Source organism: Vicugna pacos, chromosome X, assembly GCF_048564905.1.
Source record: "Vicugna pacos chromosome X, VicPac4, whole genome shotgun sequence".
Lineage (NCBI taxonomy): Eukaryota > Metazoa > Chordata > Mammalia > Artiodactyla > Camelidae > Vicugna > Vicugna pacos.
Genome location: NC_133023.1, coordinates 109,935,500 through 109,961,938, shown reverse-complemented (window position 1 = coordinate 109,961,938; position 26,439 = coordinate 109,935,500). Strand labels below are relative to the sequence as shown.

Genomic DNA, 26,439 nt, shown 5'->3' with positions numbered 1-26,439 from the left:
ACACAAAAACTACTAGAGCTGATAAAAGAATTCACCAAGGTAGCAGGATACAAGATTAACACACAGAAATCAGTTGTATTTCTTTATACTAACAATGAAATATCATAAAAGGAAAGTAAAGAAACAATCCCTTTTAAAATTGCATCCAAAAAAATGCTTAGAAATAAATCTGACCAAGGAAGTGAAAGAGTTATATGCGGAGAACTACAAAACATTGACTAAAGACATTAAAGGTGACTTAAAGAAATGGAAATATATCCCATGTTCTTGGGTTGGAAGAATTAATATTGTTAAAATGTCCATACTACCCAAAGCAATCTACAGATTTAATGCTATCCCCTATAAAATTACTCAGGACATTTTTCACAGAGCTAGAACAAATAATCCTAAAATTTATGTGGAATCTCAAAAGACCCAGAATTGCCAAAGCAATACTGAATCTCTACCTTTTAATTTGGGTATTTAGACCATTAACATTAACATAATTATTGATGTGGTTGATTTTAAATCTATCCTCTTTCTATTTGTTTTCTATTTTGACCATCTAATTTTTGTTCCTATTTTCCACCTCATTTTAAATTGGATAACTTTTATGATCCCATTTCATATCCTTTTGTCTTGTTAGTTATAATACTTTATTGTGTTTAGAGTTTATAATACACATTTTTAACTTATTGGTCTGTCTTCAAGTGCTTTTATACTACTTTACACATGGTATAGGAATTTATAAGTATCCTTCTATTTCTCCCCTTCCAATCTTTCTGCTATTTTTGTCATACACATTACTTCTACATATGTTATAGACTCCAAAACACATGCTTTTATTTTTGCTTCAAACAGTTGGTTATGCTTGAAAGTGATGTAAATTATGAGAAAAGGTCTTTATATTTATTCATGTTGTTACTATTCCTGGGATTCCTCATTAAGTTGTGTAAATCTATATTTCCATTAGTATCAGTTTTCTCCTACACAAAGACTTCCTTTTACATTTCTTATAGCATAGGTTCATTGCAGATTAACTATTTCAGCTTTTGCATGTCTGAAAAAGTCTCAATTTCTATTTTATTTTTAGAAGATATTTTCTTTGAGTAAAGTATTCTAGTTTGACAGCTATTTCCTTCTGATTCTAAAAAATGTCACTCTACTGTATTCTTTTTTATTTTTTAAGGAGATATCTGCTGTTATTCTTATGTTTGATCCTCTGTAGGTAATGTGTCCTTTTTTTCCTGCTTGTAAGATTTTTTTCCTTTATCACTTGTTTTAATTAGGTTAATTCTGGTATGCCTTGCTAAAATTCTCTCCATATTTATTGTTTTTAAGGGTATTTTGAGCTTCTTAGATCTGTGGGTTTATAGTTTTTATCAAACTTTGAAAAAACTGGCCAGTATTTCTCCTAATATTTTTTCTGTCTATCTGTTTCTGTCTGTTTCTCTTCTTCAGGGACCCCAATTACTCTTGTTTCAAACCATTTGAAGTTGCCGCATAGCTCTCTCTGATATTCTGTTTTATCCCAGTATATTTTTCTATTTATGTTTTATTTTTATCATTCCTCTTGTTATGTATTCAAGTTCACTAATCTTTTCTTTTGTAATGTCTACTCTGCCATTAATCCTGTCCATTGTACTTTTAAAATCTTAGACATTATAGTTTTTGTATCTAGAACTTTATTTTGTTCTTTCTTACATTCCATTTTTTCTAACGTGTTTCATCTTCTAGTTTTTGAACATTTGCAATGCAATTATGCTAATTTTAAATGTCCTTGTCTACTAATTCTGTCTTCTGTATTCTTTCTGTGTTGATTTTGATTAATTGATTTTTCCCCTCCTCATTGAGAATTATATTTACCTGCTGCTTTTCCTGCCTGGAAGTTTTTGTTTGGAAGACGAACATTGTGAATTTTACTTTGCTGGGTACTAGGTATCTTTGTATTCCTATAAATATTCTTGAGCTTTGTTATGGGAAATGTACTTTGAAACAGAATAATCCCTTTGGATTTGTTTAGGAGATTTGATAGTTGGGATTGCAGCAGTGCTTAGTCTAGTGCTAATTATTTCCATTACTGAGCTGAGACATTTCTGTGTACTCTACCCAATGATCTGTGAATCCTGAGTTTTTGCAATCTGACTACTGGTAACAGACACTATTCTCAGCCTGTCTGAGCACTGAGCACTCTTATGTCTAATTATTTCAGATGGTTCAGCACACACATATGTTGATTGGTACTTAGCTGAATACTTGAGGAGACCCTCTACAGATCTCCATGGTTCTCTTTTTGTGTAGATCTCTTATCTTTGGTACTCTGTCCTGCAAACCCAAGCTGCCTTGGTCTCACTACATCCGTAGCTTTGTCTCTTCAAATCAAGGAGCCGCTAAAGCTTTGCCTGGGTTTCTGCTCCTTGTACTGTAGCTTGAAAACACTCTAAAGCTGAGGCAGTTGAAGAGCTTCTCTTGTTTGTCCTCCATCTCTCAGGGATCACTGAATTTTATTCCCTGATGTCAATGTCTTGAGAACTGTATCATATGTTTTGTCCATGGTTTTAGTTGTTTCAGTCAGGAGAGTAAATCCAGTCCCTTTTATTTAATCTTGGCCCAAAGTGAAATTTTCCCACTCTTAACTTTTAAAAATATCCTTTCTCTTGGCTCCTGTGACATGACTTCCTCTTTATTGTCTTCCTCTATTCATGTTCCACTCACACTTTAATCTGGGTATCTGTGTTCTTATCTTTACATTCTCCCTCTCAGAGCTCATCTGTAATTGTGTGTCCAGGTACCATCCCTTCTAATAACATCTTAAGTATTCATTTTCTTTAATGTCTGTATCATATCTACTGCTGCCTAGTGGGAATTCCACTTAGATATCTTGCTCTCATTTAAAATTTAAGAGCTTGGTGCTTTGTAAAGTGCACCTACCTGTTAAGGTGTCAAAAGGCTTGAATTCTAGTTCCTGTTTTGCCACTAACTACTTGACTAGGTAACTTGGGTGAAATCACTTACACTTTGCTTTAATTTTCTCATGTATAAACTGAATAAGCTTGATTAGATAATTTCTGAAGTCTTTTCTAGTTTTAATATTCTTTTATTCTAAGTAACTCTGGTTAAAACTTAAATTTTCATGATCATACCCACCCTCTTTTTTCTGAAAGCTAGTTGCCATTACTTCATACCTGCATTAATACCACAGCCTTCTGAAATGCTTTATTTCTTTCTTCCATCTAACCCTGTTGGATATTACAGCCAAAATATTATTCCTTAAATACTCTTATCAAGTCATACCCTTGTGTAAGCACTTGCAATAACTCTCTGTTGCCTGACACCTTTGATACAGTCTTCTGACTGACTTTTAAGATACTTATCCCATCTTTTTAATGCACTCTTATGTCCCTCAACTCACTTGTATATAAACTCTCAGCCTCATTCAGGATGATCTCTTCTCTGTATTCCATTTTCCTGTTCTTGCTCCTATGCTTACTGTTCTAGCTTGGTGTATCTTCTTTTCCACCTCTCCAAGTCCTAATTATCCCTCAAGGCCCAGCTCAAGACTCTGCCTCCATGAAACCTTTGTCTGTTGCTTCAGAACACACTCATCACTTTATTTTGTAAGCTCCTATTGTTCTTCCTCAGTAAACCTCATTGTCTGATTGCTAAATATCTGATTGGTTCATGGCTGGTCATTTTTGTCTCCTCATATAGAATTTAAAGTCATTAGAGATACAAACCATACCTTCTCCTACTCTTGGTATCTTCCAAACATATGTTATTTGTCAAGAAATTTTCGTGGATTGATTAAGCTATTCAACTGAGATTTAGCTCTTCTCCTTCCTAAATTATCATTGTGAGTGTCCGTGTGTGTGTGTCTGTGTGTGTGCACATGTGTTTATAAAGGTACTGGCTCCTAAGGCAGTTTGTACTCATGTTTATTCATGTTATGCTGACATTTGCATGTACTTTCTGACCACTGCCCATTTCTAACTTTTCAGAAATAAGTCCTTGATTAGTGAATCTGAGCTTGGATTTTGGAATGCAGATCTGTCTTGATGGCAGGATTTGTGCTTGCATCATATCATCCATTCCTTAGTGAACCTGGCAGCTCTTTGTTTGAAAATCTGTGAGTAAATCATTGTGACAAAAGGGGAAAGAAAAGCTCAGAGCTCTAGACCTTGATGGCTTAAGAAGAAATATCCAATATTAGCACAAAAAAAAAAGAAAGAGAGAGAGAGATGACATAAGACATAACTATGTCATGGTACCTCTAGGATAAGCAATCAGTTAATGGCTATGATCTTAAGAGTGAGATAGCTTTAAGGAGGGGTGGAGAAAAAAAAATTTGTCAGCCGGCTTTCTTGGAAATGAGTGTGCTAAATAAGGGAAAGGAAGCAGGGAGCTGTGAAAGGATTTCACAGAAGCAAACATCTTGAACTTGTTTTGAGTAACTTAGTATGCGGCATGAACAGTATTTTAAGGCTTCTGAAATCACACTTTGCCCTGTTCAACTCAGAACTCATTCTTAGGCTTCTGAAGTAGTGAAGCAACTCAGCTCCCTGGTTTCATATAGATACGGTTGGAATAAATGCATTCTACCTCTTTGCAACCACCGCCCTTTTCCCTGCCAAAACTGAATGCTCAGAATTCTGCTCTTGTTGAATTTTTTTTCATTTACTTGCCCCACCAAGTTGGTCTCAGTAAATAGACTACAGTACATATAGCTGTCTGTTGTGCACAGGAACCACAAAGATTCAGTCACAATCAGGTGTTTCACAGCTGTCTACATGGAGGAAAACAAAGGCATGCCAGTTGAATTGCTGGGAGACAGTCATCATTTTTCTCAAAGTTGGTTTACTAACAGGTTCACTGAACTGACCCTCTAGAGAAAGCATGGTTTAGCAGAAAGAGTACTGTACTGAGAATCATGAGACCAAACAGTACTAACTGGCTGTTTGACTTTGAGCAACCACTTAACCTCTGCGCTTTAGGTATGTCATCTGTTAAATTAAGAGGCTGAACTATACAATCTCTCAAGTACCATTCAGGGGTGATATTTGATGTATTTGCGACTATTTTGTTGCATGCAGTGCTTCTGATATATGTCTTTTCCTTGATGCTCTGATCCCTCTTAGATTCTGAGAAATCTTTTCTCACTTCCTAGACCAATATTTGTTTTTTTCCCCACTCTGGCTCTTTTTGTTTGTTTGTTTGTTTGTTTCATCTATTTTGATGAATGAAAGCCAGAAATGTGTTAAATGTAACTGGATTCAGAGGTCACATATAGCCCAAGGGTCAATACAGCTTATAATTATGTCTGACCAGACAGTGTTTATTTTATTTTTTTCTTTTTCAGAACTTGTTTTTTTATAAAATTGAATTAGTTACTAGCATTTAAAAATCAATGGATCTCACATAAAAATCCAAATTTCTAGCATCTCTAAAAGAATCATAATATCAGGAAGTTAAGAGACCCTCATTTCCACAAGAGGTCAACCAGCTGGTATGGAAGAGTGATGCCCATTTTAGCCTGGGCTCTTCAGTTTACCACCCCCTTCATTCCCTCTTATTGTCTCCCTGACACTGAGGTTGAAAGTAGTTGCCATTTGTTATCATGCCTTGTGTTTCTCATTTATTCTTTATGTGGAACATTGACTCTCTAGTTTACTGCAGCCCCCCACTACTTCCTATAGCATTGAGAATGAATGTCAGTTACCATTTGTCATCACATTTTCACTACTGCTGTTCTTTTATCAGATTTAAAAGGAAAGTGAAATTTTTGTATCTGTATCTCTGTCAAAAGTAAGAGAACATATAAAACCTAAAGAAGCAGGAGCTTTATTTGTCTCTCCCAATTTAGTGTTTTATTTTACCTTCCTGACTTCTGTTGGTCTTTACATTTGCAACCCCTATTCTAAGTTGAATATATTTTCGATATATTTCTCATTCACAAGGATAGTTTCTTGTGAATAAATGGTGTTAGGAAAACTGGATATTCACATGCAAAAGAACGAAAGTGGACCACTGTCTTACACCACAAAAACCAACTCAAAATGGATGAAAGACTTAAATGTGAGACCTAGAACTGTAAAACTCCTAGAAGAAAACATAGCAGGAAAAGTTCATGACATTAGTCTTGATAATGATTTCATGGATATAACACCAAAAGCACAGGCAACAAAAACAAAAATAAAAACATATGACTACATCAAGCTAAAAATCTTCAAGGGAAAGCAAATCAAATAAAAAGAAAGGAAAATAATCAGTACATCAAAGGAAACAATCAACAGAGTGAAAAGGCAATGTACACAGTGGAAGAAAATGTTTGTAAACCATATATCTAAATAAGGGTTAATATCCAAAATATATAAGGAACTCATACAACCCAAGAGCAGAAAACTAATAACCTGATTTTAAAATGGAGAAAGGACATGGATAGACATTTCTCAAAGAAGACATACAAGTGGCAAAAAGGCAAATGAAAAAAAAATGCTGTATCACTAATCATCAGGGAAATATAAATCTAAATCACAATGAGATATTATCTCATACCTATCAGGATGGCCATTACCAAAAAAAAACCCAAAAGACAACAATTGTTGGGAAGAATGTGAAGAAATTGGAATTTTTGCACACTGTTAGTGGTAATGCAAAAATAGTGCAGCCACTATAGAAAATAGTGTGGAAGTTACTCAGAAAACAAAAAGTAGATCTGCCATATGATCTAGCAATCCCACTTCTGGGTATTTATCCAAAAATATTGAGATCAGGATCTCAAAGAGGTATCTGCACTCCCATGTCATCTCAGCCTTAACCAAAATGTGGAAACAACCTAAATGTCCGTTGGCAGAGCAATGGATAAGGAAAATGTGGCAGATACATAAAATGGAATACTCTTCAGTATTTTTTAAAAAGGAAGGAAATTCTGCTATATGCAACAACCTGGATAAACCTTGAGGACTCATGTTAAGTGAAATAAGCCAGTCAGGAAGACAAATACTGCATTATTCTATTTAAATTAGATATCTAAGATAATCAAATCCATAAAACCAAAGAGTGGGATGGTGGTTGCCATCTCACTAATTCTTAGTAGGAAAAAATAATGGCTATTTCTCTTCAGCGCAAATTCAAGCAATAACTCCTAGTGCAACACTAGCTTTTAGGTCTGCCTGGCTTTGCATTGAAACACCTGGGAGAGTTTGTAGCTGGAAGATGTATGTCAGGAAGGGAAAACAAGGTGAATGGGCAGTGGATTAATAACAGTGGTTGGACTAAAATTCCCAGTTTCAACTGCCACTTCCTAAGACTCATAGTCATGTTTGTGGATATGGCCTTGGGAAAATATGCCCCCATCCTGTCCCCCATCATAGAAAAGTGTCACAGTAGAGATGAATTCTCTGGGCAAAAAACTATGGACAAAAAAGAATAGCATAGCTAATAACATACGAAAAACTATGGTCTGCAGGCCAAAACCAGCCTACTGCTTGTTTTTGGAAATAAAGTTTTATTATGGTAGCCATGCCCATTTGCTTACGTATCGTTTATGGCTGCTTTTATGCTACAATGGCAGACCTAAATATTTGCAATAGAGACTACATAAACCATAAAGTCTAATATATTTTCTATACAGCTCTTCACAGAAAAAGTTTGCTGGCCCTGGTCTACAATACTATTCTCCAAATTAGGGGTCAACTCAAGGAGTATATAGGACAATGAGTTGGGATATGTAAAAAAAAGTTTTAGAATTTATATTGTTGATTTTTTTGGGGAACATAATTCATGAAGTTCAGAGACCACTGGTCTGCTATTGTGTTCCTACGACAGAATCACCTGGAGAATGTTAAAATACAGATTCTTGGGACCTGTCTGTAATAGTAGGATAATGCACACCCCCACAAAGATGTCCACATCCTAATCCCCAGAACCTGTGAATATGTTACCTTATGTGGCAAAAGGGCTTTGAAGACATAATTAAGTTAAAGATTTGAGATGGGGATTATCCAGGTGGGCACATTGTAATCACAAATGTCCTTTTAAGTGAAAGAAGGAGGGAAGACAGTCAGAGTAAGACATCCAAGTGATGAAGTTTCTGGCTTTGATGATGGAGAAAGGAGCCATGAGCCAAGGAATGCAGGCAGCCTTTCCATGCTGGAAAAGGCAGGGAAACAGATTATCCTCTCGAACCTCCAGAAGGAACACAGCCCTGCTGACACATTGATGTTAGCCTACTGAGACCCATTTCATACTTCTGACCTCCAGAACTGTAAGATAATAAATCTGTGTTAAGTCACTGAGTTTGTGATAATTACAGTAGTAATAGAAAATTTGTATAAAATTCCTAGAGATTCTAATTCAGTATACTGGATTTAGGAGTCTAGATTCCTGAGTTTTAGATCTATGGCTGCTACCAATACAATGTCTTCCCGCAGGCACGTTGCTAATCCTCATTTTTAAGAAGAAAGTGATACTTCCAAAGGTTAATACCTACTTAGCTCATAAGGTTGTTTTGTGGATCAAGTGAGATAATGGATGAGAAGATGCTTTGAAAAAAGTAAAAGCACCATGCATGTGTGAGCTATTACTCTTTGTCCTTGTGTTAGCACACCTACATTTTATTTAATATCACTTTTATTTTTGTTATATTTTCAAGAAATATCCAACATGATTTTTCTTTCTAAGAGAACATGGAGACTTACATGCAAACATTCTATGGGCTTTGTCATTTATTTTACCAATATATTTTGTACCTGGCATTATGGTTTGTGAACCACTTTTATGTATATTATATCACTTCACCTGAAAAGCAACCTTCTAGTCCACTCAAGTATTAATGTTAATAACAGTAAAGGTGGGGGGTCATATATTTGCATTTGTTTGTAGAGGTTGATAATCCAGAATTTCATATACAGAGACTTTGTATTGGGTTACAGTAAGTAGATCAAAGGCAGCTTTACCAGATGCAGCAGAAATCCACCACAAGACAAAATCTTAGATAGGACTAGAATGTGATCTAGAATTCTCACTCTCTTCAAAGAATTTCCTTTGCATAATTCTTCCCTATTCCACCTCTCTAGGATAAGAATAGATTGCATCAGTTTTTAGCTAAGGACAGAGTGTTGGCATGAGCTTGCTTGCCTCTCTAGAATCTCTTTTGTTCATTGGTGAAAATAATTTCCCCTAGTTTAGGGAGGATGTGAGCCCAAAACAGTTTTCCATTCTTGCCTTTCAGCTTCTGTTCATGCCATTCATAATGCTTTCTTTTCCCTGTCTTCTACCTACCAAGTCCTATTCCTGCTTGAAAGTAACCTCCTCTATAAAGCTACTGGTGATCACTCCAGGCCTCACTTACCTGTTTTCCCTGCATGTAGTTCACACTGGTGTTGCCTTGTTTTGGAGAGTTCATCCTGCCAACTTACTGGATTCATATTTTATCCTTCTCCTCTGTTCCCTATAGGTCCAAGCACAGGGCTGGGAAAGAGCTTGATATTGAAAAATACTTTGTTTGAAAGGGCCTCCTCTTGAACTATACAAGCTATATGATTTTTTCCAGCTTTATTGAGATATAATTGACATGTAACATTGTGTAAGTTTAAGGCGTTCAGTGTGATGATTAGATACATCAATTATCAATGAAAGTGCTTACCAAAATAAAGTTAGTTAACACATCATTTACTTCTATAATTGTCATTTTATTATTGTTGTAATGGTGAGTACATTAAAGCTCTACTCTCATAGCAACTTTTAATATACAATACAGTACTGTTAACTATAGTCATCATGCTTTACATTAGATTCCTATTCATCTTATAACTGAAAGTGTGTACATTTTGACCAACATATTCCCATTTCCCCCCTCTCTTAGCCCCTGACAACTGCCAGTCTAGTCTCTGTTTCTATTAATTTCATGTTTTTAAATTTCATGTATAATTGAGATCGTACAGTGTTTGCCTTTCTCTGTCTGACTTATTTCACTTCGCATACTGCCCTCAAGGTTGATTCATATTGTAAATGGCAGAGATTTCCTTCTATTTTATGGCTGAATAGTATTTCATTGAATATATATCTACAACATTTGTTTATCCATTTCTCATCACTGAACACTTAGATTGCTTTCATATCTTAGCTATTCTGAATAATGCTGCAATGAACATGGGAGCACAAGTATCTCTTTGAGAGTGATTTTATCTTCTTTGGGTATATAACCAGAGTGTAATTTCTGGATCATATGATAGTTCTAGTTTTAATTTTTTGAGGAACTTTCATACTGTTTTCCAAAGTGGCTGTATCAATTTACATTCCCACCAACAGTGCACCGGGGTCCTCTTTTCTCTACATCTTTGCCAGCATTTGTTATCTCTTGCCTTTTAATAATAGCCATTCTAACAGGTGTGAGGTAATATCTCATTGTGGTTTTGATTTCCATTTCCCTGATGATTAGTGATATGGAGCACCTTTTCATGTACCTGTTGGCCACTTGAAAATCTTCTTTGGAAAAATATCTATTCAGATCCTTTGCCTGTTTTTAAATTGGATTATTTGTTGTTTTGCTATTGAGTTGTATAAGTTCCTTGTATTTTGGATATTAATCACTTACCATTTATGTGAATTGAAAATATTTTCTTCCATTCCTTAGGTTGCCTTTTCCTTGTGTTGTTTCTTTTGCTGTGCAGAAACTTTTTGGTTTGATGTAGTCCCACTTGTTGATTTTTGCTTTCGTTGCTTGTGTCTTTGGTGTCATATCCAAAAATTCATTGCCAAGACCAATAAAAAGGAGTTTTTTCCCTAAGTTTTCTTCTCAAAATTTTATGGTGTCAGGTCTTATGTTTAAGTCCTTAATCCATTTTGAGTAAGTTTTTGTGAATGGTGTAAAATAGGGGTCCACAATTTCATTCTTTTGTATGTGGATGTAGTTTTCTCAACAGTATTTATTGAAGAGACTATCCTTTCCCCACGGAATATTCTTGGCTCCCTCATCAAATATTTATTGACCATATCTGCATGTGTTTATTTCTGTATTTCATTTCTGTTCCATCAGTCTGTGTGTCTGATTTTATGCCATCACTACACTGTTTTGGTTAGTATAGCTTTGTAATACAATTTGAAATCAGAAAGTATGATGGCTTTAGCTTTGTTCTTCTTTCTAAGGATTGCTTTAGCTATTCAAGATCATTGGGGTTTCATACAAATTTTAGGATTTTTTTTCTACTGTGAAAAGTGCCATTGGAGTTTTGATAGGGATTATGTTGAAACTTAGATGGCTTTGGGTAGGAAGAACATTTTAACAATATTAACTCTTCTGATTAATGAATATGAAATATTTTTCCATTCATTTGTGTCTCCTTTCTTTCAATGAATATCTTATACTTTTGGTGTATAGATCTTTCACTTCCTTGTTTAAATTTTTCTAAGTATTTTATTGTTTTTGTTGCTATTGTAAAATGGGATTACTTTCTTTATTTCTTTTTCAAATAGTTCATTATTAGTGTTTAGATATTTTTTATTGAAGTACAGTCAATATGTCAATTTCTGGTGTACAGCATAGTGTCTTGGTCATGCATATACATATATATTCATTTTCATATTCTTTTTCACTAAAGGTTATTACAATTGATTTTGTATGTTGATTTAGTATCCTGAAACCTTACTGAATTTGTTTATTAGGTTTAACAGTTTTTTGGTGGAGTCTTTAGGATATTTTCTATACAAGATCATGTCATCAGCAAAAATGAACAATTTTACTTCCTCTTTTCTGATTTGAATGCCTTTTCTTTCTTTTTCTTTCCTACTTGTTCTGGCTAGGGCTTTCAAGTACTATGTTGAATAGGTTTGATGAAAGCAGCATCCTTATCTCTTTCACTTATTTTAGAGGGAAAGTTTTCAACCTTTTACTGTTGAGTGTGATGTTAGTTACAGGTTTGTCATATATCACCTTTGTCGTGTTGAGGTGTGTTCCTTCTGTATCAAATCTGTTGAGTTTTTATCATGAAAGGATGTTGAATTTTGTCAAATGCCTGTCCTGCATCTATTGAGATGATCATATGATTTTTGTCTTTCATCCCACTAATGTGGTGTAGCACATTAACTGATTTACGTATGTTAAGCCATCCTTGCATCCCAGGGATAAATTCCACTTGGTCATGGTGTATGACCCTTTTAATGTGCTGTCAAATTTGATTTGCTGGCATTTTGTTGGAAATTTTCACATCTATATTTATCAGGGATATTGGCCTGTAGTTTTTTCTTGTACTACCCTTATCTTTAATATCAGGGTAATGCTGGCCTTATAAAATGAGTTTGGGAGCCTTCCCTCGGCCTCAGTGTTTTGGAAGAGTTTCAGAAGATTTTACTTTCTTTAAATGTTTGATAGAATTTACTTGTGAAGCCGTTTGATCCTCATTTTTGTTGGGAGGTTTTAAATTACTGATTTAATCTCTTTGTTATTGGTCTGTTCAGATTTCCTATTTCTTCATGACTCACACTTGGTAGGTTGTATGTTTATAGGAACGTATTCATTTCTTGTAGACTCTTTGATTTGTTGACATATAATTGCTTATAGTAGTCTCTTATGATCCTTTGCACTTTTATGGTATCAGTTGTAATGTCTCTTTTTTCATGTATAATTTTATTTATTTGAGTCCTCTTTTTTATTGATAAGTCTAGCTAAAGGTTTGTCAATTTTATCTTGTCAAAAAAACAACTCTTGGTTTCATTAATCTTTCCTATTACTTTTCTATTGTCTATTTTATTTATTTCTGCCTGGTATTGTTACTTCCTTCCTTCTTCTAACTTGGGCTGAGATGTTTTCTTGTTTTGTTAGTTTCTTGAAGCTTAAAGTTAGTTGTTTGAGATCTTTTTTTTTAATGTAGTTATTTATCACTATAAACTTCCCTCTTAGCACTGCTTTTCCTGCAACCTGTAAGTTTTTGTTTGTTATACTTTCATTTTTGTTTATATTATTATGCAAATATATTGTTGCAATGTATTTTTAAAAATGTATTTTTTGATTTCTGTTATGATCCATTGGTCATTCAGAAATGTGTTGTTTAATTTCCACATAATGGTGGATTTTCCAGTTTTCTTCATAGTTTTATAACATTGTGGTTAGAAAAGATACTTGGTATAGTTTCAGTCTTCTGAAGTTTACTGAGATTTGTTTTGTAACTTAACGTATGATCTATCCTGGAGAATGTTCCCCATGTGCTTGAGAAGAATGTGTATTCTGCTAGTCTTAGATGGAATGTTCTCTATATCTCTGTTAGATCTGTTTGGTCTAAATATAGTTCAAGTCCAATGTTTTCTTACTGGTTTTCTTTCTAAACAATCTATCCATTGTTGAAAGAGGGATGTTGAAATACTCTATTATTATATTGTCTATTACTTACTACAGATCTATTTATTATTTGCCTAATATATTTAGGCTCTCTAATGTTGGGTGCATATATATTTATAATTATTATGTATTCTTGATGGATTTACCCCTTTATCATTATATAATGACCTTCTTTGTCTCTTGTTACAGTTTTTTACTTAAATTCTATTTTGTCTGATATAAATACAGCTACCCTTGCTCTCTTGATTTCCATTTGTGTGGAATATCTTTTTCCATCTCTTCACTTTGAGTCTGTTTGTGTCCTTGAAGCTGGAGTCTCTTGTAGGCAGCATACAGTTTGGTCTGGTTTTTTGTTTTTGTATTTTATTCACTCAGTCACTCTACCAGGCTGTATGATTTAGAATAAAAAACACAAGCTGTTAAGCCATACAGATAACCCTGTTCAAACCCTGGCTATTTTACTTATTAGCTGAATAATTACAAGCATGTCACTTACCCTCTATGCTTCAGTTCCTTCATCTCTCAAAGGGAATAACAATAATTGTTATGCTACCTCATGGGGTTGTTATAAGCATTAAATGCAACCATTCATGTAAAGTGTTTAGTACTATTCAAAAAAGATGGTTATCTCCCATTAAATGGTAACTGTTATTTCTTTTCCCTAAAATTAAGAAAGTAAAATCATATGGTAGTTATGATCAGGGGTTTATAAACAAACAGACCTGGGCTGTGACTTTGAGTAAATTACTTTATTTCTCTGAGGCTTAGATCTCTCTTCTACAAGTAAAGGTTAAAATAGTGTCCACTTCATAGGGATGTTAGTATTAAACAGCAATCATAAATTGCAGCATTTGACACATAGTAGAAACTTAGTAAATGGTAGATGTTACAATTTTTGAGAAAAAGAAATAGGGGGTTGTATCAGCAACAAAGAACTGTATCACCTACTCTTCTGCAATCTAATAGCAAATAAGAAAGTTAAGTGTGGGCTTTCTCCTATGGCTGTTGACAAAAGACAGAAAAATATACTTTATTCAGTCTCTGCCTTCCAAGTTTACCCAGTCAGTTCATAGAAGAGATGATAATGATAGTGCTTAGAATAAAACTTTGTTCAGGTTATGTCCTAATAAATGTTAGTTAAATCTGAATCTGGACACATTAATTTAGCTCATGTTGAATAACTCAATATTCCATGTAATTTTTGTTGTTGGCATTACTTTTAATTGAAAAATCATATATGCATGTACATGGTAAAAAAAAAACCAACAATACAAGGGTGTATATATTGAAATATAAGTTCAAACTCCAACACTATTATTTATCAACTGTATGGCCTTAGACAGATCACTTAACCTCTGTGTCTCAGTTTCCTTACACATGACAATTCTGTTAGTACCTACTTTATAGGATTGCTGTTGAGTCTCAAGTGTGTAAATCACTTAGAATAGGACTTGGGCTATGATAAGCACTATATAAGCTTGGTTTTATTCATGTGCCATTTGTATTTTTCTGTGAATTTCTCATTCATTTCCTTTCCCCAGTTTTTATTGGGTTGTGGTATTTTTCTTTGGATTTGCAAAAGCTCTTTATCTATTAAGATAATTTGTCCTTCACCATATTTTGAAAACATTTTTCTCACATTTTAACTTGTCTATGGAATTTTCTCATAGTATTACTTTTTCAACAAAGACATTTTCAATGATTTATAGTCAGATTTATCAGTCTTTTGCCTTAAAGTCTGCAGGAGTTTGAATCTTGCTCAGAGGGGGCCTTGCACATTCCAAAACTATTTTTTTAATTCTCCCATGTTCTCTTTTATTGCCTTTATAGTTATCTTATTTGGTCTATCTGGACTTTTTTCTGGTGTAAGAAGTAAAATAAATATTTATTGAATAATGTATGTAAATTAAAATCCTTGCTGTCTCCCAGATAACTGGATGTCTATTTTTCTTCAAGTCCAAGTAGTGTGTAGCCCAATCCTAACTCATTCAACTTGAACTTTTCCTCTGGTTTTGATTTGAACACAAGTTGACTTGGGGAGACACACTTCTTAGGCAAGTTATTTTCTCTCTTTATAAATGAAAACAAACACAGAGGCACAAAGTAAGAGGTTGAACCCATATAAGAATTGTTAAAAAAATAAAAATTACCTATTGAAGAACTGGATAAAAAACTCTTTGTCACCTATATTCTCTTGTTTAGGTAAATCATAAGTGATTAAACCATGACTTTTCTGTTCAATATTAGCATAATTTTCTCTGTACTATCTATTACATGTATTACTATGCTGACTATTCTCAGACATATATTTGATTTTCTCATGTTATTTTTTAAAATGTGTAATTACTAGGTCAAATTGTATGAATTTTTAAACATTTTTATTGGAGTATAATGTATGTACAGAAAAATGCACATAAGTGTGCAGCTTGACATATTTTCACAAAGTAAACACACCCATATAGTGAACACACCACCATATCTAGAAACAGGATGTTACCAGCACCTCAGAAGCCTCCCTCATGCCTCATTCAGTCACTACTTCCTCCCAAGGGTAAGCACTATCAGGACTTCTAACAGTCTATATTAGTTTTGCCAGATTTAAAACCTTTATATATGTTTAGAATCATAGAGTATGCAGTTTTTTTGGCTTCTTTTATTCAACACGTTTGTAGTATCTATAGTTACAGAGTATTGATTTTAATTGTTGAATAGTATTTCATTGTGTGAATATACCACAATTTAATTTATTCACTTTCCTGCTAATGGGCATATGACTTTATGTATTATTTTACTATCATGACTGTTGCTGCTATGAACACTCAAGTATATGCATTTCTGTTGGGTATATACTTAGGAGTAGGTGTATACCTTAGAAATGACTATTGTGTATATGCGTTAGAAATTAGTGGATCATGGAAAATGCACATGTGAAGCCTTTATGTATTTTTATACCAAGTTGCTTTCCAGAAATATATATGTATAATTATGGAAAACAGTCACCACTCCTAAGTGTTAGACACTTTCAACTTAAAATATTTCATTTAATGGTCATAATACCCCTTTGAGGTAGTGCTGTCCTTTTTTTATTGATGACTAAACAGGTCCAGAGATGTTAAATAATCTGCCCAAATCTACAGGTAGAAAATGGCAGAGCCAGAATTTGAACACAGACTTGCCTGACTCCAAAAGACACACTCCTACTGTTCGTCCTGTATTAGATTCCTAGGGCTGTGGTAACAAGGTACCACCAGCTTTATGCCTTAAAACAATAGAAATTTACTTACTTACAGTCCTGGAGGCTTGAAGTCCAAAGTCAAGGTGTTGGCAGGGCCAGGCTCCCTCTCCTAGCTTCTGGCTGTTACCAGCGGTCCTTGGTGTCCCTTGGTTTGCAGCTAAACAACTCCAATGCCTGCCTCCGTAGTCACATGGCAGTCTTCCCTCTCTGTGTCTTTGTCTTCACATGGCTGTCTTCCATCTGTGCATGTCTCTCTCTGTGTCTTTTCTCTTTTTCTTACAAGGACACCAGTTATATTAAAGTCTCACCCTATTCCAGTGGACCTCATTTTAACTTCGTTACATTTACAAAGACCTTATTTCCAAATAAGATTGTGTTCACAGGTACCAAGGCTTAGGACTTCAACATTTAACCCACGACATTTTCCTACATCTCTTACTTCAATCAATTCAGCAATGAACATAGTGGGTAAAGAGGTACCATGGTGTTTTTTAAATTACAATTTTTATTACTACAGCACTTATGCCTGTGAGGTAGGTACCTGCAGGAACAGCGCTTGTATATGACTAGCCAGGAGGATGGGCAGTGGCTGGACTGAGTTCAGTGCCAGGCTAATAATGTTCTTTCCACCCAGTGAGCTTAGCAACCCAACCATCCGTAACACTAACTGGTATTCTAATTGGAGCCATGTGCTCTCTTGTGCACTAGGAAAAAGGGATATAGGGGCCAGGTGAGGCCCATGTTGATGAAGGGTCATGCCTGTTTGCTTATTTCTGCAGATGGGCACCAGCCTCTTAGAAATTTTGCATTTCTATTGTTGACAGGGCATGCTGGCTAAGAGCTGCTATTTTCCCCTCTCACCAGAAATCCCTGTTTTCTCATAAGCCTCAGCAGAATCATAGTCAGTACTGTGTGTGTATGTGTGTGCGTGTTTAATGAGTACCCGCCAAGGGCCACAAACTATCTCTTGGTGCACATTATTTCTAATCCTTAACACAACCTTTAAGGTAGGTATTTATATAAGGGCATCCCCTAGAATTAACCCTGATGGCGAAAGGCAGGCAATAGCACCTAATTGACAGTGTGACCCAAAGGAGGAGGACACATGCCAGTGCCAGATGCTCTGTAACAAATCAGATTGTCCTGATGTTAGGGACACAATCAGAGGCTAAAATAGCTATAATAATTTTGCTTCAGAATGACTCCTAGGGACAGCTTGAGTCTGAACATCAGGTTAGGATCCTCAAAAGGATAAATCTGTTAGAATCTCTCTTGAAAATCTCAAAGAATATAGATTCAGGTCTCTTCAGAGAGATAAGCACAGATCTGAGATAGATCAGTATGAAGGAAGGGTTATTTTTGTGGCACTCCAAGAAACTATCTAGTCCATATCCTTACAACAGGGCAAAACCATACCCAAATCAAAGCCCTAAGGCCAGAGAACTCTGATTCCAATTTGGTAGACGGTCAAGTGGTAGGGGAGGATAGTGTCAAGAAAACTGAAACTGGAGAGTTTCCGTGTTTCTCGAATGTAGAGGTCATAAACCAGTAACTCAGGATTTTAATCTGGCCCACAGATATTTTTTATTTTTCCCATGTAGTTGTTTTTTAAATTTCAATTGCTATCATGCAAAAATGACCAGGGAATTGTTTATAAAATACCATATTTCTGGCTTATTTTTGAAAAGCAGTTGAGTCCATATTTCAACATGGCTCAGCTGTAGCTCCCCTCTTTTAGAAGGCAGGCTCCTTCGGATTTGCCGTGGTTCCCTCCAGTGTTGATGCTGGCTCACTTTTTGATGTTGTCTGCTTGGTCCCTGGAGCTTTTGAGTTTGTGACCCCTGCTCTAGATCTTTGGCCAGGATAGATTTGGAATCAGGCCAGATCCGATTCTCTGGTAAAATAAAATAAAATAAAATCACCAAAATTGAGAGATTAGTTATTTTGGAGGTGATGGAAGTCTTCTAAAATTCATTGTGGTTATGACTGTACAACTTTGTAAGTATACTGAAAAAAAAATAACATCGAATTGTATGCTTTAAATGACTGAATTATAAGGTGTGACTTATATCTCAATAAAGCTGTTTAAAAAATAGAAATCAGTCAAGAGTTAGGAAAACACAGATGATGAATCAACTTCTCAATAGTAGTCTTTGTCATGGGACTTTTAGAAAGTCTCTAATTTTGTAATACTGGAGTGACAGCAGACTCAAGTGGTTAAGACCATGAAAAATAAGAATTAAAAATGCTACCTACCTCATGGAATTGTTAGGAAGAGTAAATGAGGTAAGTCCTACAAAGCACATAGCACTCTGCCTGGTGCATAGTAAGCACTGGATAAAGGCTAGATATTACCGGTTACTACGGCCCAGATGAGGCCGAACGACACTGATACACTGCGCAGCCAGCCAGTACCCTGAACCCTAGAGCAGCTCTTCTTGGCTTCTCCAAGCGTCCAGTTGGTTCTAGGTGGCTACAGATCCTCAGGCAGAACTCTAGGAGCCTGAGAGGCTCTTAGGAGATAAAGAAAAATTAGCATACTAATAGTGCAGTGTCTAGGGAAGGGGGGACAACTTGTTTGTTCCTTATTCAAGCAATGTGATGTATTAGAGTCTCCCCAATGCTGCGAGTAGGGAGACATGAATTCTAATTTTGCTTGAATTCCAAATTGGATTCCCTTTAAATAATACTAAGTGTTTCTATGCTTTAGTTTTCTCATATATTGAAGGACAATGGTATTTACCCTGCTTGCCTTATAGACCAAATAAGAAAGGAAACAAAGCTACTTGGAATGGTACAAAATTACATATAACGTGAGGTATGTTTATTCAAGTATATAAATCAGTGACCCCAATCAGGTGACAGCATACTCCCTGAGAAAGGCTAAGGGGACTGAGATTCTTGTTGTAGCAAGAGAGGGCCTTGGAGATGGTTTTATCGTTCTAGATCCACTGTCTTTGTAAAGATTCCCCAGAGGATGCTGAAGCTCTGGGCAGCCAGAACACATGTAGCTCAGGCTACCATATGCCATGAAAGAAAAAGTGCTTCTGGCAAAAGAAAATCATCAAACCAATGTCTTCACCCTATTACAGAATGGAAAATGTCAGCTTCCCTAGATTACAGGGTAGGCCTCTAAAGCAGAGAAAATTACATTCACACCCAGAAATGGGAAATTTCTTCTCTGGGAAGAGCTAAGCTGTCATTAGGAGAGTGGGTAGGTGGCTGTGATTTTTTTTTCTTCTGAAATTCTTTATGAATCTCCATAAAAATCTAAGGTTTAGAAACTGATTAACCCTATTATGTCTCCTCTCACACACAGAGCCGTCCAGGTAAGTTCAGATAAGTCATCCAGTGGATATGGGATAAGCAGCTGGTAGGTCACCTTGATGAACTAAGGGCAGGCACATTCAGCTCAGGTAGGGTCTGGAAGTCCTAAGGCTTCAGGGACCAGCTGATCTCTAACATTCCACCAACACACATTCTTCCGGTGGAAACTAGTAGACTAAGGAAGTAGTCACCACCAGCTCCTTGTAACTCATTTTGTTAGCTCAAGAGATGCTTTAATATTAAAGAGTCAGGTAGGGGAAAGGTATAGCTCAATGATAGAGTGCGTGCTTAGCATGCGTAAGGTACTAGGTTCAATCCTCAGTACCTCCATTAGAAAATAATCAATCAATCAAATTGCTTCCCCCTACCAAAAAAAAAAGAGTGTTCAAAAAAATTTTTAAAGAGTTAAAAGAGGGAGCTGAGGGAGAGGGAATTATGCGGGAGTACTCATGGGACTTGACAGGATGGGAGGGGTATGCTGCCAACAGGGAAATAAGTATGTTAGGCAGCGTTGCAGAGTGGCTAAGGACATGGGCTGTGGCATCAAGCAGACCTCATTTATATCCTGGCTCTGCCACTTATGTTCTGGGCTAGTTATAAAATGGGATGAGAACAATACTGATATTATGCAGCCACTGTGAAGAGAAAATGAGATTGCATACTTAAAGTATGTAGCATATTTCCTGGCACATAGGAAGTGCTAAAATTAAAAACAGTTATTCTGTACTCTTCAGCATGGCATTCAAAGCCCTTCCCAATTTAATCCAAGCCTATATTTCTAGCTTCATTTCCTCTAACTCCACCACGTACCTAGGCCTGGCCACACAGGGACCACAAGAATGTTCACCAGTCTCAGATTTCATCATACATGTTCACATTTTCTCTCCTTTGCTTATGTTGATCTTTCTGTCTAGTATGCTCTTTCCCTCTTTTCTACCCAGTTAAAAATCTTATTTTCTCATTAGGACCCAGATAATGCTTTACCACTTTTGCAGAGCTTTCCGCTTCCTTTAATCCAGGCAGGAATAAAGCTTTTTTTTTTTTTTTGTATTCCCATTGCATCTTTTTAATTGAGGTACAGTCAGTTACAATGTGTCAATTTAAGGTGTACAGCATCATGTTTCAGTCATACATATACCTACATATATTCATTTTCATATTCTTTTTCATTATAGGTTACTATAAGATATTGAATATAGTTTCCTGTGCTATACAGAAGAAATTTATTTTTTAATCTATTTTATAGTTCATAGCAGCACTATATACAATAGCCAAGACATGGAAACAACCCATTGCACTTTATAATTTCAATGTGTTAAGTGCCTCACTAGCATTAACAACTGCACTTGTTTTAGTAATTCCCATGACATTTGGAGAATAAGGGCTCTATTAATACATATTTTTCCATCAACTAACACCGAAACATAGTAGGTACTCAGTAAAGTTCATTGATTAGATGTGAGTTTGTCAAGGGGCTTATTAACACTTACTCCATCTATTTCATAGTAGGTTGCCATGAAGAAAAAGTATAAGGACATATATGAAAGTACTAAAAAATTTAAAGTTTTATACAAATATAAAGAGTTGATTATCCAGAATTTAAACTGGAGAGTTTCAGAGATTCTCTAGTTCTGTTAAATGATAATCAATATATGATTAACAATCCCAGTGTATTTCTAGTTCATGAAGTACTTTCTGAATTATCATGAACATTTGTTTTTTAAAAAGTGTTCTGATTCTTTGGTGTTTGAGAATCTATGGACAACATAACTGATATAGTTCCCTTACATAACTAGAGCATCTTTAGACCAAGATACCTTAATCCCCATGCACTGTGGAGAAGTGGATCTTTGATGTACACGAGAAAGAGTTGGAAAGTTAGCAGCGTAAATAATAACACCAGCCACAGTGAAGGCTGACATGATGCCTTGGATGACATAAGGATACTCATTTTGGAGCACATACTATAGTTCTTGTCTGTAATACACATATTTGGTGATGATATTCAATTGGGGATTTCATACACTCTTTCATTCTTCACACATGATTTTTGTGTGTGAGTATGATGTTGCCTTCAATTCCATAAGCTCTATAACTTCAGGGACTTGGTCTCCTACTTATGTGTTACTCACAGCAGTGCTTAGTATAGCTGCTGGCAGCATTGGGAACTCTTGGTAAGTAGTGGTTGAACTTAAGTGAAATTAGGGAAATAATGTAAACTTAATACATAGAATAAATAAATTAAAAGACAGTTTTAGACCCAACAAAACATAAAATACATAGATTGGTCAATCTCAGAACCAATTTTATCGAATACAGTAATGATATTAAAGTTTTATTACTGGGAGCATTTTTGTACTTTGTCATTTGTGAAGTACCCTCCTATACTCTTTCCCTCAAAATAGCAAACCTGAATAGAAATAGAACTTAGGTGTTTATCTGTTAAATAAGTGATTAGGGTAAAAATATCATTCCTGGGAAATGGAATAGCAAAAATTAACACATATAGATCAACTACTATAAGATAGGCATAATTCTAAGTACTTTCCATGTACTCTATTTTTTAATCCTCTTAACAACCGTGGAAGAGGTATGGTCATTATTCTCATTTCATAGATGAAAAATCTGAGGCTTAGGTGAATTTATTTGCCCAAAGTCACATAGCTAGGAACTGACTGAAGATGACTCTTCACCAAAAAGACTGAGTGACGAGCCTGCAAGACAGTTTTACCATAAGAGGAACTAGACAGAGTTATTTGAGAAGACTCTTTATAGCCTCATATCTAGAAAACAATTTGTGAAGAGAAAAACATTAGCCAACTGACAAGAGAATAACCAGAAAAACAAATAATATCTTGGCTAACAAAAACTAATCCAAAGTTGAAATGACACATTGGATCCAAAGCAACAGCTTCACACTCTGAAAGTATTTTTTCCATATGAGCATGATACACAAAGAGGAGATGGGTCTTTGTGTGTAGATGAAGAGAACTTCATAGAAAAACATGGATCCTCTATAACAAGAATAAAATTTTTCAAAAGGCCTAAACAAGAAGTCAAGAAAACACAATATGTAAAGTAACTAGAGTTGTTCAGTATGAGACTTAGAACATAAACTTGTAGGTTTATTCAAATGAAATATTTACCTAAAGGTAAAGGGGTTACTTTAAGTTGATAGTTCAGAACTCTTTCTTAAAGGATCCCTGGTTTTAGTCCAGCCTAATGGTCTGAGTGGGTTGACTCTTCTCTTGTAAAACTACCTTATTATGTAATCTTTTTGCATGGGTTCATGCTCATTCAAAAATTGCAAATGCTTGGCACAGTCATGTGTCTGGCTTGGTCAAGACTTGGTCAATGAATGTGGATAACAGACTTACAAAAGCAAAGCAACTTACTGACTGGCCTGAGTCCTTAGATCAAACTAGTGATCAATCTTTGACAGGAAAGGGAGCAGAGTTTATTAGAATCTACTGGTCAACACCACTTCCCAAAGGTGCCTTGATCATCTAGTACAATGGTTTTCAAACTGTAATTTCAGGGCTTCCTTATATGCTTTTTAAAATGATCTATGAATGAATTAATACAAAGTTTAAAAAATACAGTATATGGCTTATCTTTTCTGACTTCAGATCCTTACTTGATTCAAACTAGTACATTCATCAATTGACATCCTACCTAAATTCTAATGCTGTGCTTATCTAATATTCCCCTTATCTAATATCCTAAAACTCAGATCTAAGCCCTTACCTACTTGACTTGGACTTTCCCATGTTTTCTCTCCCTTCCTAGGTTCCTTTTCTAAATCTAGATGCTCACTCTCCATTGCTGAAACCTGTGTTTAGTTCATGCACACAATATCTGGGATAGTTTTGTAAAGCTCCCTCATGGATTAATGATAATCAGCCATGTAAATCCAAAAGGAGAGTTCTTTCTTGATACTTCTAGATATTATATAAATGGAAATACATAAATTAGCTCAAGTGCAGTTATAACAATCCCAGCACATGCTATAAAGGGTGTGGATGAGAAAAAATTTTAATATACTATTTACAAGGCAGCAAATACATAGACTTTGTTAATATCCACGGGGAACTTGACTTTGACAGAATTATTTCCATTTAAAAATTCTCTTTGGTCTAGCTCCACTCAATCTGATTTCTCTTTTGGACTTTGAGTTATAGGAAAGTTCACATGCATTGCAAAACACTCTTTGAAAACACAAAGGTTGATTATCATTGTGTGAGGAGGTTGAAAAATAAATCTTTTGGCAACTGCTACATCTGGGGTTGCAGTTAATGATCCTTTTGGATCATTGCCCAGGACATGGATCTTCTATGTGCACAGCTCTGCTAAGCTTGCAACCAATCTGAAGCAGGCAGGATAACAATTCAATAAAACAGCTCAATATGAGCAGCAGATCAAAAGCATTAATGTCACCATGTCTACGTGGGAAAGGACTTTTCAATGGACTTGGTTTGCTTTTCTTCCTCATGTATGAGGAAGATAGGCAAAAAATAAAGCTGGGAATTTTTTGACTGAATTTTTAAAGTTAAACTTTATTTTTAGAGCAGTTCTAGATTCTCAACAAAATTGCATAGAATATACAGAGCTTTCCCACATACTCTCTATCTCCTCCCACACACATCCTCCACTATCAACATCCCATACCAGACTGGTATATTTGAGATGTATAGATAGATATAGATATAGATATAGATAAAGATATAGATATAGATATAGATATATCATCTCAATTAATGAACCTACACTGACACATCATTATCACCCAAAATCCATAGTTTACATCAGGGATAACTCTTGGTATTGTACATTCTATGGATTTTGATAAATGTATAATTTCATGTACCCACCATTAGAGTATCATAAATAATAATTTCATGCCCTAAAAATATTCTCTGCTCTGCCTACGATCTCTCCCTTCCCCTAACCCCCAACAACCACTAATCTTTTTACTGCCTCCATAGTTTTGTCTTTTCCATATGGTTGGAATCATACAATGTGTAGCCTTTTCAGATTGGCTTTTTTCACTTAGTAATTTGCATTTAAGTTTCTTCCACGTTTTTTCATGGCTTGATAGCTCATTTCTTTTTAGTGCGGAATAATAGTCCTTGTCTGGATGTACAACAGTTTATTTATCTATCCACCTACTGAAGGACATCTTGGTTGCTTCCAAGTTTTGGCAACTATGAATAAAGCATCCATGTGTAGTTTTTTTTTTTATGGACATAAGTTTTCAATTTATTTGGGTAAATATCAAGGAGCAGGTTTGCTAGACCATAAGAGTATGTTTAGTTTTGTAAGAACTCATCAAACTGTCTTCCAAAATGACTACCATTTTGCATTCCCACCAGCAAAGAATGAAAGGTCCTGTTGCTCCACATCCTTGCCAGCATTTGGTGTTGCCAGTTTGGATTTGGGGCCATTCCAATGTGTGTGTAGTGGTATCTAATTACTTTAACATGCAATTCTCTAATGATATATAATGTTGAACATATATTCACATACATATACAGTTGGCTATCTGTATGTCTTCTTTGGTGAGATATCTGTTCAGGTCTTTTGGTCATTTTGTAACCAATTTTTTTTTTACTGTTGAATTTCAAAAGTTCTTTGTATATTTTGTATAACAGTCTGTCATCAGATGTGTCTTTTGCAGATTTTTCCCCAGTCTAGGTTAGTCTTCTCTTTCTCTTGATATAGCTATTCACAAAGTAGAAGTTTTTAGTTTTAATGGTGTCCAGCTTATCAATTCTTTTTTTAATGGATCATGCCTTTGCTTTTATATCTAAAAAGTCATCACCATGCCTAAGGCCACCTATATTTTCTCCTATGTTATCTTCTGGGAGTTTTCCAATTTTGTGTTTTACATTTAGGTCTATGATCCATTTTGAGTTAATGTTTATAAAGGATGAAGGGTCTGCCTATATTTATTTTTTTGCATATGGATGTCCAGCTGTTCCAGAACCATTTGTTGAAGAGAGTAACTTTGTTCCTTTGTGTTGTCTTTGCTCAGTGTCAAAGATCAGTTGACCATATTTATATGGGTCTATTTCTGGGCTATCTTTTCCTTTCCATTGGTTTGTTTGTCTATTCTTTCACTGATATCACATTATCTTGATTACTGTAGCTATATAGTGATTGTTGTAGTTGGGTAATGTCCATCCTCCAACTTTGCTCTTCTCTTTCAGTATTGAGTTGGCTATTCTGGGTCTTTTGCCTCTCCATATGTACTGTAGAATCAGTTTGTCAATATCCACAAAATAACTTGCTGGGATTTTGATAGGCATTACATTGAATCTATCTCTATCAATAGGGAAGAACAGACAACTTGAAAGTATTTAGCCTTCCTGTCCATGACTATGGGATATCTTCCATTTTTTTATTTTTAATTTGACATCTTTCATCAGGGTTTTGTGTTTTTCTTCACATATATCTTATACGTGTTTCCTAAAATTTATACCTATTTCAGATTTGACTGCAAATGTAAATAGAAATGTTTTTAATCTTCCAAATTTATTGAAACATAATTGACATATAACATTGTGTA

The 26,439-nt window shown here is 35.3% G+C and overlaps 1 protein-coding gene and 1 non-coding gene across 3 annotated transcripts in view; one reads left to right on the top strand and one right to left on the bottom strand.

The window, feature by feature from the left end:
* Positions 1 to 26,439, top strand: part of RTL4 (retrotransposon Gag like 4) — a 164,853-nt gene that overhangs the window by 115,194 nt on the left and 23,220 nt on the right. The window lies entirely within an intron of this gene.
* LOC102524898 (LHFPL tetraspan subfamily member 1) overlaps positions 17,703 to 26,439 on the bottom strand; it is a 102,965-nt gene continuing 94,228 nt past the window's right edge. Inside the window, exon 5 of the transcript XR_001460162.3 lies at positions 17,703 to 18,438. This is a non-coding gene — a transcript (LHFPL tetraspan subfamily member 1). The remainder of the gene's footprint in view (positions 18,439 to 26,439) is intronic.